This window comes from Neolamprologus brichardi, chromosome 5 (assembly GCF_056152115.1).
Source record: "Neolamprologus brichardi isolate AB-2024 chromosome 5, ASM5615211v1, whole genome shotgun sequence".
Taxonomy (NCBI): Eukaryota; Metazoa; Chordata; class Actinopteri; order Cichliformes; family Cichlidae; genus Neolamprologus; species Neolamprologus brichardi.
This window is the reverse complement of record NC_142108.1, coordinates 5843057-5858768: the sequence shown is the minus strand read 5'-3', so window position 1 is coordinate 5858768 and position 15712 is coordinate 5843057. Positions and strand designations below refer to the sequence as shown.

Genomic DNA, 15712 nt, shown 5'->3' with positions numbered 1-15712 from the left:
TCTGATTACAAAGACACAGACTGAAGCAAAACTTCAAAAGCTCCTCATATGGAGCTCATGGAGTGGGTGGCCTTTTGAATAAGCCAAAAAAAAAAACCCAAAACAAAACCAAAAAACAAAAAAGACGTCTCATTCTGACATTGCAGAAACATGAACGAGGTGTCTGCTGACGTTTTGATGCACTGGCTGCAGCGATATTGGATGATATCATTTTATAACTACAGGCAAAGTTCTTCTAAATGTCAGGATAGCCTGTGTTCAAGATGTAGGTGCTAATTGAGTGATGTGTTGCTCCTCATCTCATGGGCCAGTGGTGCAATGGATAACGCGTCTGATTACGGATCAGAAAATTCCAGGTTCGACTCCTGGCTGGCTCAAGTCGTTTCCCAAATGATTAATATCTCTTTACTTCATCTAACTGTGGCCACAACAGTCAACATGTGGCTTAACCCTTTACTGCTGTAAGCCTACATCCAAACGCACTGATGCAGCTTTGAAATTGCAGTGTTTGATACCCTGGGAATGAGAATGGTCTGACTGGACCACAGAGTATCAACTTTAGGGCCCCACATGAAGAAAGTAACAAAGACAAAGGTACCGCCAGCGTGTAATCCAACTCTCAAATCATAACAATGATCCTGGGGAAGATGACAGATGTACAGTGAGCTCTCACATGCCGGTAAGAAGGTAAAATTAGTGGCCCAAGGTCAGATCACCCACTTCCTTTCATCAGCAGCCATGGTTTCAGCCATGGTTGCTGTTCTTACAATTATTGTCTCGTGTTTCATAGAAAGTGCACTGATAAAAACTCTGTGCTTAAAATAAATGTGCATAGATTAATCTAAATATAAACTTTGTGTTTTTTTCTTTTCTTTTTTTTTTTGTAAGTCAAAAATAAATAAAACATAAGAGGTTGTGTTACAGTAAGGCTCACTGCAGGTGACTCACAAAGTTATTTGTCAGTACATGCGTTCCTTTCTTAGTTTCACTACATAGCAAGTGGACTTTACACATGAGTCATAACTTGAGTTTCACTGTATATGCATGAGAACATCCAGTGTAATATCCAAAGGGACATCATTCTGTTCAGGGAATTTGTTAATATGATCATTTTTCAGCAAATTTCAATGCTATTGGAAATACTGCAGTTACCAGAGTAAAAACAAGTATTTCACTGGGTCTGAAAATCACTCCCAAGTGCTAAATGAGCTACTTATTTACAGACTGCTACATAACCTTCCCCATGAAAGTACGCATGGGGAATGTGTTCTGGGTCAAATCCAGTTGTTCAGTAGTTTTACATTTAAATTAGTTTGAAAAATGAGAAATCACAAATTTATGAATGTTTTTTTTAATGAATACATTTCATATTTTTTTGGTTGTGACCAAATAAAAGAACTGTATTACCAGACTACAATGGGAATTACTTTGAAATATAAAAGGCATATTTATCACAATTTTTTTATTGTCTGTTTTTTTTGTCCTGTTTTGCATGGTTAGCCTCCAGAAAGTAGCAACTCTCCTCCTACATGCTAGTGTGTCAGGGATTAACGCTGCCTCATAATAGCAAAAAGGTTCTGGGTTTTAATTTGCTGGTCATCTGCAGAGACATCTTTTCACCAACCCATTTTTCATTTTTAACCAAAACTCTTTCTTTCTTTCTTTCTTTTTTTACTAGGAAAGAGTTCTTCTCCTTTCATACCCATTTACGTTTTGGTAGACAGGCAGGCAGAAGGTCGAGTGGGTCATCTACAAGTCAGATGGTTGGTGGTTCTATCCCTGATTGCTCCACTCTGCATACCAGCATACTTTTTGGCAACATACGGAGTCCCAAGTTGCTCTCTGATGTGTTCATCAGAGTGTGAATGTTAGAAAATACTTAGGAGCAGTGTTGGTCAAGTTACTTGAAAAAAGTAATCAGTAACTAATTACTGATTACTTCCCCAAAAAAGTAATCCCGTTACTTTACTGATTACTTATTTTCAAAAGTAATTAATTACTTAGTTACTTAGTTACTTTTTAAAAACACGATTTACAACCTGAATAGGTGATAAAGCGATAGATCTTTCAGCCCAATTCTACTTTTTCTACATAATCCATCATACAAAATGTAATCAAATGGAAAAGTCTCTTTTTAAAACTTGTTTTATTAGTTTTAATCTTTTAACTTTATGCATCAAGCAAAAATTTAATTATATGCAAAATTCTCTGACTGGAAGAAATTTGTTTAATATTTAAACCTATTTTCTGCACATTCCAGCACATACAATAATTTTTTTGTGTGTGTGTTTACACTCAGTCTTTCAAATAGATGCAAGTAAAACACAGCAGAAAATAAATAAAATCAAAGACTAACGGTCCTGTTGCTCTATTTTCACCTGTATAGCAGGAGTAGGGTAGGCGGAGGTTTGTCCTGGTGCAGGTGTGCCGCAGCGGTCAGTGGAAGAATCCACGAGTTTCTCTGTGAGTTTCCCATTACGTTGTAGCGCACTCGGTGCTTGCTTGGAAGTTTAGGGGGGGTTTTTTTCGCTGTAAAAAAGTTTTCTTCCCACGCACAACGGACACTAATGTTTTTGTCACTTTTTATGGAATCAAACTTAAAGTAAGGTCAGTACTTCCACGCTTTAAACACTGCACGCTCATACTCTCTCCGCACTCGATATATGATCCATTGTTGATCTGCACACAGCTGTTGTCACGAACGTGGCACTTGCTTACATCACTGTCATGAGACATTCTCGCAAAAAATCTCGGTTTTAGTAACGCAGTAACGCAGCGTTCCTACGGGAAAGTAATGGTAATCTAATTGCCGTTTTTGCAATAGTAATCCCTTACTTTACTCGTTACTTGAAAAAAGTAATCGGATTACAGTAACACGTTACAAGTAACGCGTTACTGCCCATCTCTGCTTAGGAGTAGACACAAAGCTGTAGTATGAGTGAATGAGGCTTGATGTATAAAGTGTTCTGAATGTTAAAGTACAGTGGAGCAGCAATATCTAAGAACCAGTCCTTTTACTTCCCTTTATTCAAGGTAGTAGCCGCAGAGACAGACAGAGAATGTGGTGAGACGGGGCAAAGATGCAGACACTCAAGAGTCAAACTGGAGACTCAACTGCTAAGGTCAATTTAGCCCAGTGCACCCCAAGCACTCATCCAGCTGGTCTCACTGGTAATTAAAACTGACTGGATGAGATCTATGACTGCAACAGCTAACAGAAAATCCTCATCTTAACAATACTATAAAAATTTCCCTTGCAATTACAAAACTGACTTTTTTGTATTAGTTTTGTAATGAACCTATTAGACAGACGTATGGATGGTGATTGTGATAAAAACTGGAGTTGGATAAATGAGGAAGAAATCCTTCAGGTCATAAGAAAAATGAATGAAATGGGAAAATGTCCAGTGGGAATCAACTTTAGATCTGGGTGGAGGAATGAGAAGAAGTGTCTCTGCATAGTGTCTCAATAGTGTCCCGAATACTTGTGGAACAGCAGGACTCGTTCATTTGCATTTACATTTGCAGATTTCCTCTATGTGTGTTTTTAATCCTTGTGTCAAATCTGAGTGAAAACATGAAAAGATCATTTTCTGTTTTTACCAGATTCTTTCACATTTTCTGCATTTTCATCCTTCTGTTCGCTGAAAACAGACAAAAAGAAAAACTAAAAGACTGAAAGACGTGGTTGATTTCTTGCTATGGAAATACTTCTTACTTTTCTTAGTTGTAATGCTTTCTCCAACAAAAAAGAGATTATGCACCATAATCTAATTTTGGTACATAATCAGATTTTACACATTATAATCAGATTGCGCATGTTTTTCCCAACTTTTTTCTCCCGCACAGCTGTTGTATTAGTCTATTTGATGTGTTGTGTACTTTAATGTTAGCCATTACAATAAATAGAGACCCAGTCTACTGAAGTTTAAAAGCCTCTGTGCTCCTCACACAGGATGTCTCATGACCAACCTGAATGGTACCCACACACACACAGTTTAGCAGCTTACCTAACCTAACCTCAAATCAGCTCTTCACCTGAAAATTTGTCCTTAACTCACAACATGCACTTACAGTACTAAACAGAATGTGTGAGCCAAGGCAAGTTCTGGTGTCCACGTTCTCGCTGTTCTGCTGGTTCTGACCTCTCCTGTCTCCGTCTGCCTCTAAACAATGTATTGGTCACCTCTTCACCCGAACACGCATTCACCTCCACCGTCTGACAAGCGTTGGGGCCCCAGATCATAACCTCTGTCTAATTTATGCTCAACTTTGTTGCGAGGCCACGCGCCATGGTGCGAGCTCAGTTCTCTAGAAGCAATAAAAGTAGTTTTAAATCTTTACCAGGAGGACAGAAAAGGACGCTGGTCCATTAACGCTGAGATTCAGGACGGTCGCATGCTGCATAGATGAGTCAAATTTGCTGATATGAATGAATAAGGAAGGATCTTAAAGACTCATTCAGGAGAAAGGTGAGGAGAACAGGTGTGTAAAAAGGCAAACAGGCACTGGGTAAAACTACTGGATACTGTTTCACGAGGAACTTATCATGACTGTTCTGCACCTCTCTGTTTTATGTCTAAATATGTCTCCTGGGCCCTTTGCTTTCTTTCCTTTTTTCTTTTTTCCCCTCCTCATCTTTTCAAGAGCAAAAATTGCCCGTGACAGCTGCTGGCAAACTTGGAAGATAATTTAGGTGGAAAAGAAAAACAAAAGAAAAGAGTCCTCTGCTTTGACATAATTACCTCTGTACAAAAAGAAACCCCCCTTTGAGCCGCTCTCACTGCACTTTCTGCTCCAGTAAACAAGCTTTTTCTGAAAGTGTGGAAGGTTTTGACAACAAGTTTTAGAAAAGAAAACGAGAGCGTGAAAAGAAAATTGGAGTGACATCAGCTTTTCAGTGAGGGATGTCAAAGTGGAGGATGGAAACTTCAGGGAAGAGAAATAGATGTGGCTTGAAATAGCCATGAGTCAGGTCTTTCTTACACAGCAATGGGTTTGCCGCTTATAAAAAAAGAAAAGAAGTTAAATGAATTCATTTGAAATGTGACGATTTAAAAGACAAAAAGCACAGAAACGTTTAAATCACAGCTGGATATTAGAGATTCCTTGGAAGCTTTCTACGTCTTGTAAGTGACACACAATCATTGCTGACCATTCTCGATTTAGCAGCGAGGGAAGTGCCACGCTATGTCCTTACGCACAAGTATAACGAGTGATGATATTTTCATAACCCGGTTATGGTGAGGTAATCAGCTATAAAGGAAGGCCTCCACCAACAGCTGCAGTGAGGATGACATTGGCTGCAGATCCTGGAATCTAAAAGGGACTGCACCCTTTTCCTTACACCTAGGCCTTTTTTTTGTTTCTTTTTGCACAGAATCCACAATTACCAAATGGAAAAACTGTCATTCTGACCCAAGCCACTAGTCAGCATTGGGCTTTAAAAGTGTGGATTTCTACATGCAAACTGAACAGCACCTCCTTTATTCTGAGTAGCTGCCCCAGATGTAGAAGTGCAGAAAGTTGCGGGTGTAAAAAGAAGGAACAAAGGCGTGGTGGGTTTGAAAATATGCCTTCATTTCCTCCCTTACAATACTTTCCAAAAGGCCCACAGAAAAGAGCACTGATGACAGAATGATTAAATATGTGCCTTCACTGAAAAAAAAAAATACGATGAATTAATTATTGCACTTGTAAGCGACTTTGAGCTGGAAAAGCGGTCATATAATTAGCCATTAATACTCTAAACTGACTCTGACAAACAGCTTAATGATGCCCTTACGAGACTGAGATAATAAATTGTGAAAAAAAAACTGCTCAGGAAATCTCGCTTTGGTCTGCAGCCATCTAAATATACATTACTTATATGTAATCAGCCATCATGCATAAAATAAACACAGTGCAAGATCTTTATTTTGAAAGGTAAATGGAAACAGTGCCCAGAGGTTTTGTCTCCATCTGTGTGCCGTTTAGCTGAACACCTGAAACACATGCGTGTGTGTGCGTGCGTGCGTGCGTGTGTGTGTGTGTGTGTGTGTGTGTGTGTGGTGAATGAGGAGGAGGGGAGCAAATGACAAGGCAATCGCAGCCTGTTTCTATTAAATGAGACACTGTCAGCCTCAGGAATCAAAAGTAATGTAGCAGAACTAGAAATACCGTAGTCCTTATTCCATGAAATGTTTTTCATCAGTTGACATAAATGACCCACAATAACCTTGTAGTCTGGACTTCACAGCCAACAGAGATAAGGCAACTTAACCTGTACGCATGCACGTTGTTGGATCCTGCCCATCCCTGAACTGTCAGTTTTATTGTTGTTATTTCTGAAGTGCTTTATAGATTTGTTTTGGTTTGGTTTTTTGTGTCCTGTCTGGCACTGTAGCAATCAGAATTATTGTTGGAAGGCCAAGAAAATGCCCAACAGATTTACTTTCCCAAGTGGGCCTTTTGCTATACTGGTCCGCTTTATTGTCATAGTTTATTTTATCTTTATTAGTTATTTTCATTCTAAGTTATTGTAATCAGGCCAGACTGGACTCGGGGACGAGAAAAAAAAACAAGAAGAAAAGTTCAGAATATATAGATTTGTAAATAAACAGTAAGGGACAAAGCCATAAATGAAGTAAAAATATTGTGAAACTGCACATAGAAACTTTATTTGGGACAATTTTTTTATTATTATTTTGGGTGCGTTTTTGGCTTTTATTTGACTGGGGAATGAGAAGGGAGGAAAGGGGGGGAAATGGCAGGAAGTCACCTGCTCAGCCAACTGAGTTATAGTGGTGTTGACAACAGCCTTTTTTGACGAGCCTTTACATGCAGGTAAGGCTTCCAGTGACCACTGAATAAACTGAAATAACAGTTATGGCTCACTTCCAGTTCTTTGAGACAGATGTCTGGTTTCGACCCGAGATAATTCCCCATTGATGTTGCCAATATGGTTTCCGTATGTTGAGAAAAACGTCTACAGAGCATTGGAAAATTGGTTCCATTTTATATATTTGCTTAAAATCTGGTCATATAAAAGGCTTAATAATTAATTTAAAGCTTACATGATTCTTTAAAAAAGAGATTTACACATGTTTTTATCGACCTCCTGTTTATGATTAAACTTATAGAGGTGTGCAGATAACTGCGCCATCTTAAAGCATTTTGTCTTCACTTGCTATCAGTTGTGTTAGCTTAAACTGTACTTTGGAAAACTCCAAACATGGTTGGTGCAGTGAAAGTTTGGAAGCACTTGTGACATATAATCCCCTTTTTCTTGGTTTTGTCACCACATTTCTTCTATTGTAACCAAAACAAAACCTGTTGTGATGTGGAGGAATCTCCTATTGCTACTGCATAAGTGTGAAAGCTGGAGTGTGTTTTGGTTTTGCCAGTTTAGACTGTTGTAGAAGCCAATGTGTAGTTAGGCCAGCATTGTGACAAGTTGACAGCTGTTTAAAATATTCTTGGCCATTTTGCTGAGTGCTCAGACTACCAGTGAAAAAGCTGGCTACGTGTCAATTTCAATAGTCATGCTAGAAATCCCTGATCATTTTAAAACAAGGTTTTAAAGTTATGAATAGCTAATTAGGCTTTAGATTACATTAAATGTTCCTGTGTGATGCCTTAAAAATACAAATATAAATTATATTAAATATCCTACACATATACAGTACATTTGTGAATACAGAGTGGAAGTCAGCAGCTGGTACTGTAGTAGGAATTCACATTTAGGTTGTAGTGTGTAAAGGTTCACCACTAGGTGTTGGTAGACTGCAGAGTGCAGTCATCATGATTTTGTTTTCTTACCTCTCCCAATTTATGTGCATGATCCTAGCTATAGTGGCCACAATGTAGGACAAACAACTCTGGCAACCATTCTTCTGTAGAGTAGGCTGTCAGTCCGCTATTAGCTTCATCTCGAGGAGGCTATAAAACTTTGCAAAATAAGTCCAATATGAGTTGAGGAGTCAGTGAATATTACTTCTGTCCAATTACAGTGATAATGAGGTGAGTTGTTGATGATATCCTCAACTTTTCTGTTGGTAAGCGCTGCAGTTTTTGTCGCTGTTAGCTGCTGTTAGCTGCTGTTAGCTGCTGTTAGCTGGCATTAGTGAAACTTTCTTTGAAGTGGATCTAGAATTGTTGGACTCAAACACTTAGCATATAAACTCTCACATGACGTGAGCATGTAGTCAAACTGTTTATCAAAGAGAACGTGTGATCTTTAGGACACTCTAGCCTAGTATTAGCTAACAAAATGTTAGCTTACAACCAGCAGCTGTTTTTTAGCTGGCTTGTTGTTAGCTTTCCAGAGTCAGGACGGTTGCCTGTCTAATCTGCTAACAGTAATTGCAACAATATTGGAAATAAATAAGCATTTGTATGCACATTTTCAGGAACGAGATCCTTGACTTCAGTTTAGGGGATGATACTTGAGGTAATGAGGAAGAGAGAGGAGAAAAAGCTGTGGTGGAGGACATGAAAGACGTAATGAGGAAGAGATGATGAAAATATACATGTACAAATGTTAAATGGTCATATATAATTTGAAAGAGCTATTAATTGTTCTTTAAACTAAAAGTAACATATATCTGTGGCCACTGTCTAGTTGCATAAATAAAACATAATCAGGCTGAACAGCGATGTCCATCTCAGCCACTGTATTAAGGATGTTGGGGAAACTTGGTGACTTGTATTTTTAATGCAATAATATACGTTTACAAAAACTCATCACTATATTGGAAGACGTATCAGTGTATAGTTATGACTATAAAATTGTGTTGTTTTTTTTAAGTAGCCTAAACAAATAGTAGCATTGAACAAAAGAATCAGTTTGTTTTAATAGGATTTCAGCTATCGTAGATATTCTGTCAGAGGCCTTGCAAATTGCAGTGCAATACTACTTTGAGTGACAGTCCAAAAACTGAGTTCCACAATGAGCCACAGTGGTGTGTTTGTTTTGCTTTGCCTCTCCTGTCAGTGTGTCTGTGGAAGCTGTGGTTGGAATGGGGTCCTTGGGGGCAGTCAGGGCAGTCATCCCAGACCAGATGAGAACAGGTGGCTATTCTTGTAACCAGGCCTTTCATTAATACCAGTGCTCCAAGTGAGCATGGTGTTAACACTTTTACAGCTCCCCTGGGCAATGCAAGGCCCATGGCAGACTGGTATAAAAGCCTGTGGTGACAGGTCACCTTGGCAGAGGGTGGCACTGTCTACCTGGGCACTCTGCCAGGTCACATGGGTCAGTTCTGCGTACAGACATGTAACCTCAGCGACAGGGCATTGCTGGAGTGAGAGACAAAACAGCTGGTAAGCGTCTAAGACTTTGAACTCAGAATGTCTTAGTGTGTTTGCTGCAGTACTGTTCACAGAAGGAAGTTTGGCTTCTTTTAAAAAAGGGACCGTGAGTAGACATAAATGCAGCTGAGTACAAGAAATGGACTCAACCAATCAGCGTTTATCTAAAACAAATACAAGTAATTCTTGAAGCATCTGTTGCCACAGCTGCTATGGTTTCAGACGAAAAGTTTCTTCTTCAGATCATTAAATCCCTGCGGCAGATATGTAGATAAATCAGCAGGACATGATACTTGAAGTAATCCTTCACCAGCACCATATGAATACAATCACAATTATTTCTTTGATGCAAACAATGCATAAATCATTGAAAATAATGGCAAAGTTTCATCTGAAAGGACCTGCATCTACTTCAAAGTCTGACCTCAGCACAGTGAGGTAAGGCCACTGAATCTTACTTGGCTTCTATATTTCAGCCAAACAAACTCATCAGTCTGTGATGATAGATGTATGTCCTTCATCTATGAGGCTTGCATTAAGAGACATCAAAGGTACTGCAGCCTTGTAAATGCTGCTGCCGGTACCATTAATCCAATAACCTTTTCGCTCATCGAGACTGTGTTGCTTTCACAAGATAAAGTCATCCTTGATTTATGCATCAGCTATAATCAAGAAAGGCTAGAATTTCACAAGCTGGACAAGCTAATGCGTAGAAAAGCCCAGTTAATGTTACATGTTACACGTCCAGAAATGTGCTTGTCATGATGTATGTGGGCTGTGAGCTCCCATTGCAAGAAATATTCTCCTGGTTAACTTCAACAGGCTGGCTTGGATTAGTATGTTAAGTGGCTCATTTGTTCTTCTGAGAAATGCAACACGAGCTTGATCAAAGAAAGATACTGAAGTCTGTAAAATGGCTACATAGTGGCAACAGGGACCGGTCAGATTAACCTGATATATTAAAACACTTTAAAAAAAAAAAAGTTATGGCATTGTGCTGACAGCATGCTTTTCTCTTGAAATGCCTCAGCATCTATTGGATATTCATTGAGGCAATTTGCACAAGCATGATTAGGTTCTTTTTACACAGCTCACCAACTTTGTCCCAAACATTGCTCAGTGACCTGCAACTGTTGGAGCCTACAGTTGTAATTTGTGTTTATGGCCAAAAAGCAAATGCTAACACCCTAAATTATAACAGTAATGGGGAAATAGCTCTCTGAGTTGACCCCTGTAAACATTTCCTGTTGAGTTGATGGCTCTTTCACTCATTTTTGATCATAAATGACCAAAAATAAGTGAGATAAATGAATAAAAGTGAATAAAAATGCAAGGGTATTTTCTAAATCTTGGTCAAACCGTGTTTCAGATTGTGGTATTATCTGTGGTATGAAATTGTACAGTCATTGGCTAAAGGCTTATCAATCACAAGTCATTAGCCAGTGAGCGTGTGCTTTCACAGATTTTTGGAACCGCAACAGTGGAAACTTTCACCTCAAGGCTCCAGGAAGGGACACCACAAATCAGTGAGTGTCATGGTAGTTACATGCATCTTTTATACAATCTATGGGCTTAGTACAGGCAGATAAATACAGAGCTGATAACCTTTAGTCATATTAAAGTGAAGGTTTGAGCATTTAATTTGACAAGAACTGAAATTTCAATTTTGGAAGCGCACTTTTTGACTGAGCATTTAATTCTGATCTGAGATTTTCCCAGAGTTAATATGTTCCATACACACTGAAGCTGGAGTAGCAGAGCAGCTTATCAAGGAACTAGCCAGTATATCAAAACTATGAGCAACTTCAGCCCACCAAAGAGAGTTGCCATAAATCAGCAAAGGCATTGTTCTTTTATAAGCTCAACAAATGTGCATTGTTTCTGCATGACTTCAATCATCTAACACAATACTAAGTTTCACAGAACCATCACAGCAACAGTTTCAGGAAATAAACTGGCACAATACAGCTATTGAGGTTATACAAGCTGCAAGCTGATGGCCAAGCTGTCCACATATTTGTTACCTGCTCTGTATAATGTGGAATCTCGGGCAGTGCGTTAAAAGTGAGAAAGGTACTTGAAAAATGTGTCCAGCTTAAGCTCGTGAATAAAGTTTTAAAGTTATGAATAGCTAATTAGGCTTTAGCTAATTAGCTATTCATAACTTTAACTTTTTAAAAAGTTCAAGCAAAGCATCTATAAATACTATGGATGATTTGCTTGAAGTTTTTCCCACACAAATTTACAGAAGGTTGATCGTTTCTTCCCACAGGAGCATTCGCTCACTCTTCCTAAAAGATCGCAGGCCCCTACTCTAGAGGAGGAGGACATAAATCTCACCCTTTAAGAGATTACACGCTATTAAAGGCATATGATCCAGATTGGATGGAAAGCAGAGCAATGGAGGGGGCTACAGGAAAGACTCCAGCTTGCCTGGAATGACTCTGGCTGACACACTGGCCCCATTCTCCACTCTCAAGGTTTATTACCATAGGCCTGTTGGTGCTTTTGATTTCTGATGGTCAAAATCCAGTCGAGCGCTATACATCAAATTTAAGTGAAGGATCACAGTGTATCTATAAATGCATGATAATGTAACGGCCCATTCACCCACGTAGTGAAATAGGACTCGACGTGAAAAGCCAAGTTTGTATCTGCGCTCTCAGACATCCCACAGAAGTTAGATATATGATACGCCATTATGCCAGAGGATAAAGCAACAACACACTGACAGATTAACACACCTGTAGCCATGGCTACGAATAGGATAAACACAGTTTGTAGGGGGGAAAAGGTTTTGTTTTTGCCATTACTGTTCAGAAAGCCATTCTCAGTGAAACCACAGTCATTTACACTCTCAGTCTCTTGGGGAAATTAGTGTGAATGCACTCAAACGGCCTCACATCTGGAGTCAAAATGCCGAGTGGTCCTAACGAGTCCCTGGTGTCTCAGTTTTGATGGTCACAATATGCATTAAAGCAAAGTACTGATGAGCAGTGAGCTGCCGTCCTGAATGGCATGCGCCTTATTTACAGTTTATACAGTTTGTACAAGTAAAGTCTACGATGAGCAAAGTAACCAAAAGACCCTGCCACAGGTAGCCTCTAAGTGACAAACCATGCTGAAAATAATTTAATAGTCATTTTTATATTTTATTTATGGATTTGCTCAAAGGACATCGGGTTTTGTCAGCAGAAGTCAAAGGACAGATCTGAAGATAACATACTCTGTAACTGATCTTTTACCCATTTATCTGTTAAAGATGAGCGTACACACACGCACGCAAACACGGGCACGATTCCTCGCATTCTTAATTGATGATGCTCATGGTTGCGGTATGAAACACGTGTAACTGGGTCTTTATTACCTTGGTAAAAAAAAATTTTAAAAAGAAAAATAAACACACGCAGTGTGTTTGTGGTTGCTAAACACACTCCGACGTGCTGCCAATCCCTCCCTTTCCGACAGCTGAACAAAAGCTGCTCTGTTTGAAACAAAACATCAGAATGTGCAAGAGGGCCCCAGACTTCGCTTGGCTTCCTGCCAAGCTCTCCAATGGCTCATCAAAGTGAGAATAAGGAAGGAACTCCACTGTGGTTTCATAGCAAGCTCGAGCTTGGACTGAGCTTTTAAGAATATGTTTGAAAAATTGCCATCTTTTTTCTCTCTCTCTTCTTCTTCTTCTTTTTTTTTTTACACTCGGGCTTTGTAGTGTGAAGAGCAGAAAAAGAGGCATATCCACCATGGTACTGAAAGTGTTTGAAAGTCATGTCTTTTGAGCACATAAGACAAGGAAGATGTAACAGGAAGGGGCATCTTATGAAATTGCTCAGGAAACATCTTTTACTTACACTCACAGTCTATCTGCTGTATATCTAAAACGTGAACATCTAAACCACTTGGCAATAGAGTGGCTCTTACAACAAGTAAGGGTGGGGCTGATGGATCAAGACACGTTTTTTTTTTTTTAATGAAAGAGTCCCTGGGTGGGTAGGATGCAGGCATCCAGTCAAGCATGAAGCCATACAGGCCAAGGTCCCTGGGTGGCACTGTGACAGACAGAAGGAGGGAATGGCTGGACGAGGTGCCTGGGAACCTTGTTCTAAGAGGATGACAGCTCTATAAGTCAGGCCTTGATAAAGCAGTCAGAAGTGACAATCTCTGGGTCACAGCCAACGCAGCGTCCGTCCTGCTCAGATAAAGTCAGACAGGCCATCCATCAGTCCGGAGACGCACAGCTCTCCCATGCTCTCCAGCCACAATGGAAACGACTCAGTGACCAACGGCTGCAGGAATGCACAGAGCCTCTCGAGAGCGAGAGGCAGCGCTAAGGACACAAAGATAGTTGTCAACCACCTCCAGAGAAATCATGCATGGCGATTAGTAGGAGTTTGTGACGTTTCGCATGTTGAGAGGCAGAGGTGACGTGTCTCTGAGTGAAAGGGTGGAGACGGTAGTTCACAATGACGTGGGACATGACACGTCTTTCGCTGAGAAGACCACCGTAGCTGCAGAAAGCAGGCCAGCTCCAGAGAACCTTTATAGCTTAATGAGAATGCAATAAGCCAGAGAAAGCTACAGATGCATTCCACACGCCAGGCCTGTAAAAAAGGCACACAATGCAAGTGTCACAGGAAAATGAAAGCTCTCCTTTTTTACAACTATAGGCCACATTTCAGATATAAAAATAGGATATACTTGGAGACTGAAAAAAAATCCACAAAAACATTTCTTTTAAAGTGAGAAATAGCCAAGACTGTAAACTATTCAGTGCAAACATATAAACTGGAAAACCTGTTCTGTAGCTTGTCAGTATGCACAACCTCTCTCTGTGTCCATATCCTCTCAAGCCAGGAACTTGTCTGTGTGGCTCCAAAGAAAATATAACCAATTTCACAAGAACAAATAATAATTTCCCTCTCATGTTTACTCAGAATTAGCCTCTTGCAGGTGCACATGATGGGAGGAGAACAGGAAGTCTGCCAACATGATTTAATTCTCTTTTCTATTGACAATAAAAGATAGTGCTTTTAATTGTTTCCAAGCATTAGATTTATTTGCATGCTTAAAATAAGTTACCTCAGCATGTGTAGTGTCTGGACAATGTTAATGCTAAGTTGATGGAAGCTGGAAATGACCCGACTTAGGGCTGCTGGTGAAAAAAAATCTCCTCACTCCATTTTTTCTTTTTTTTTGTTTTTGTTTATCGTTTTATTTGTATTCTGTGCAACAGTTAGAATAGAAGATTTGTGCCGCTCGCTAATTAGCTAGCAAGTGCAAAGCTACAGCTAGTGCCTGAAAGAGTGGAAACTGAAAGAGACAGCTAGCCTGCTGTCGACATAGCAACCTGAAATTTTACTGTATGTTCTCTAAGTGAAGGAAAAAAGTGTTTTATGACAAATAATAACGCATCAATTTTTGTTTATAACAGAGTTAATTAATATGTTTAAGTCAGAATTCATTGCACTCATTTTCTTAACAGCCTAAAATATGATGCATGCGAGAGACTAGACTAGCATCTTAAATGTCAGTTTTTTACTTTTTTATGATACCTAAAATTTCAAAACTTCTAGATTAACATGCAGAAAACAGATTTTACTTACTTGTTAAATTTCTCTGCCTTTGGGGTGGCTGCAGCTCAGGAAATAGAGCAGATCATCTACTATCTGGAAGGTTGGTGGTTCGATCCCGGCTGCTCCAGTTTGTGTGGAATGTGTCCTCGGGCAAGATACTAACTGCACTTTGCTCTGTGTGTGTGTGTGTGTGTGTGTGTGTGTAGACAGAAAGCATTTACATAGAAAAAACGTGCTTTGTGTTCTCAGATAGACTATGTAAGAACCAGTCAGTTTAACTTGAAGGTGTCAAACTGTGTCTGTTCTTTAAATTTCTGTAGTTTAGTAACCAAGCAAATACCTAAATACCACATACTTTAAAATAGCTCATTTACAAATAATTACACTTCTGATTTTAAAAAATCCAACAGTTCAAACTCCTTTAAGAATAATATCAGGAGGTATAAATGGAGTGTAAGGTGCAGGGCTTTTTTATTGCCTCTGAGTTCTCATCTGAACTGGCATTTAGTTTTGAGCTCCCAGGCATTGGATCCCTGGCCCGGGTTATTGTTTACCACCAACCAACCTTTATGAAGTGTCACCTTCAGAGGGCATTGTCCTCATTGTGGTCTGACACAATGAGACATTCTGCACCAGAAATAGTAACATGTTCTCATTTCGGAGGCGAATGCCAGCAGCAAGGAAACAACATTCCTGAAAAAACAATAGCGTTCCAGTCCTGCTTCATCATGCTTTTTTATGGAAGGACTCTGCTCTCAAAGACCTGCATATGCTGTGCTCCAGTGCTGTTCTGTATGCAACCTTTAATCAGGCTCCCAGAAATGCTTTTAACTTGGCAACGGAGTGAG

The 15712-nt window shown here is 39.6% G+C and overlaps 1 non-coding gene across 1 annotated transcript; it reads left to right on the top strand.

The window, feature by feature from the left end:
- Positions 1-304: 304 nt before the first annotated feature.
- On the top strand, positions 305-377 carry trnar-acg (transfer RNA arginine (anticodon ACG)). The gene has a single exon. It is a non-coding gene; the product is annotated as a tRNA-Arg (tRNA).
- Positions 378-15712: the final 15335 nt, after the last annotated feature.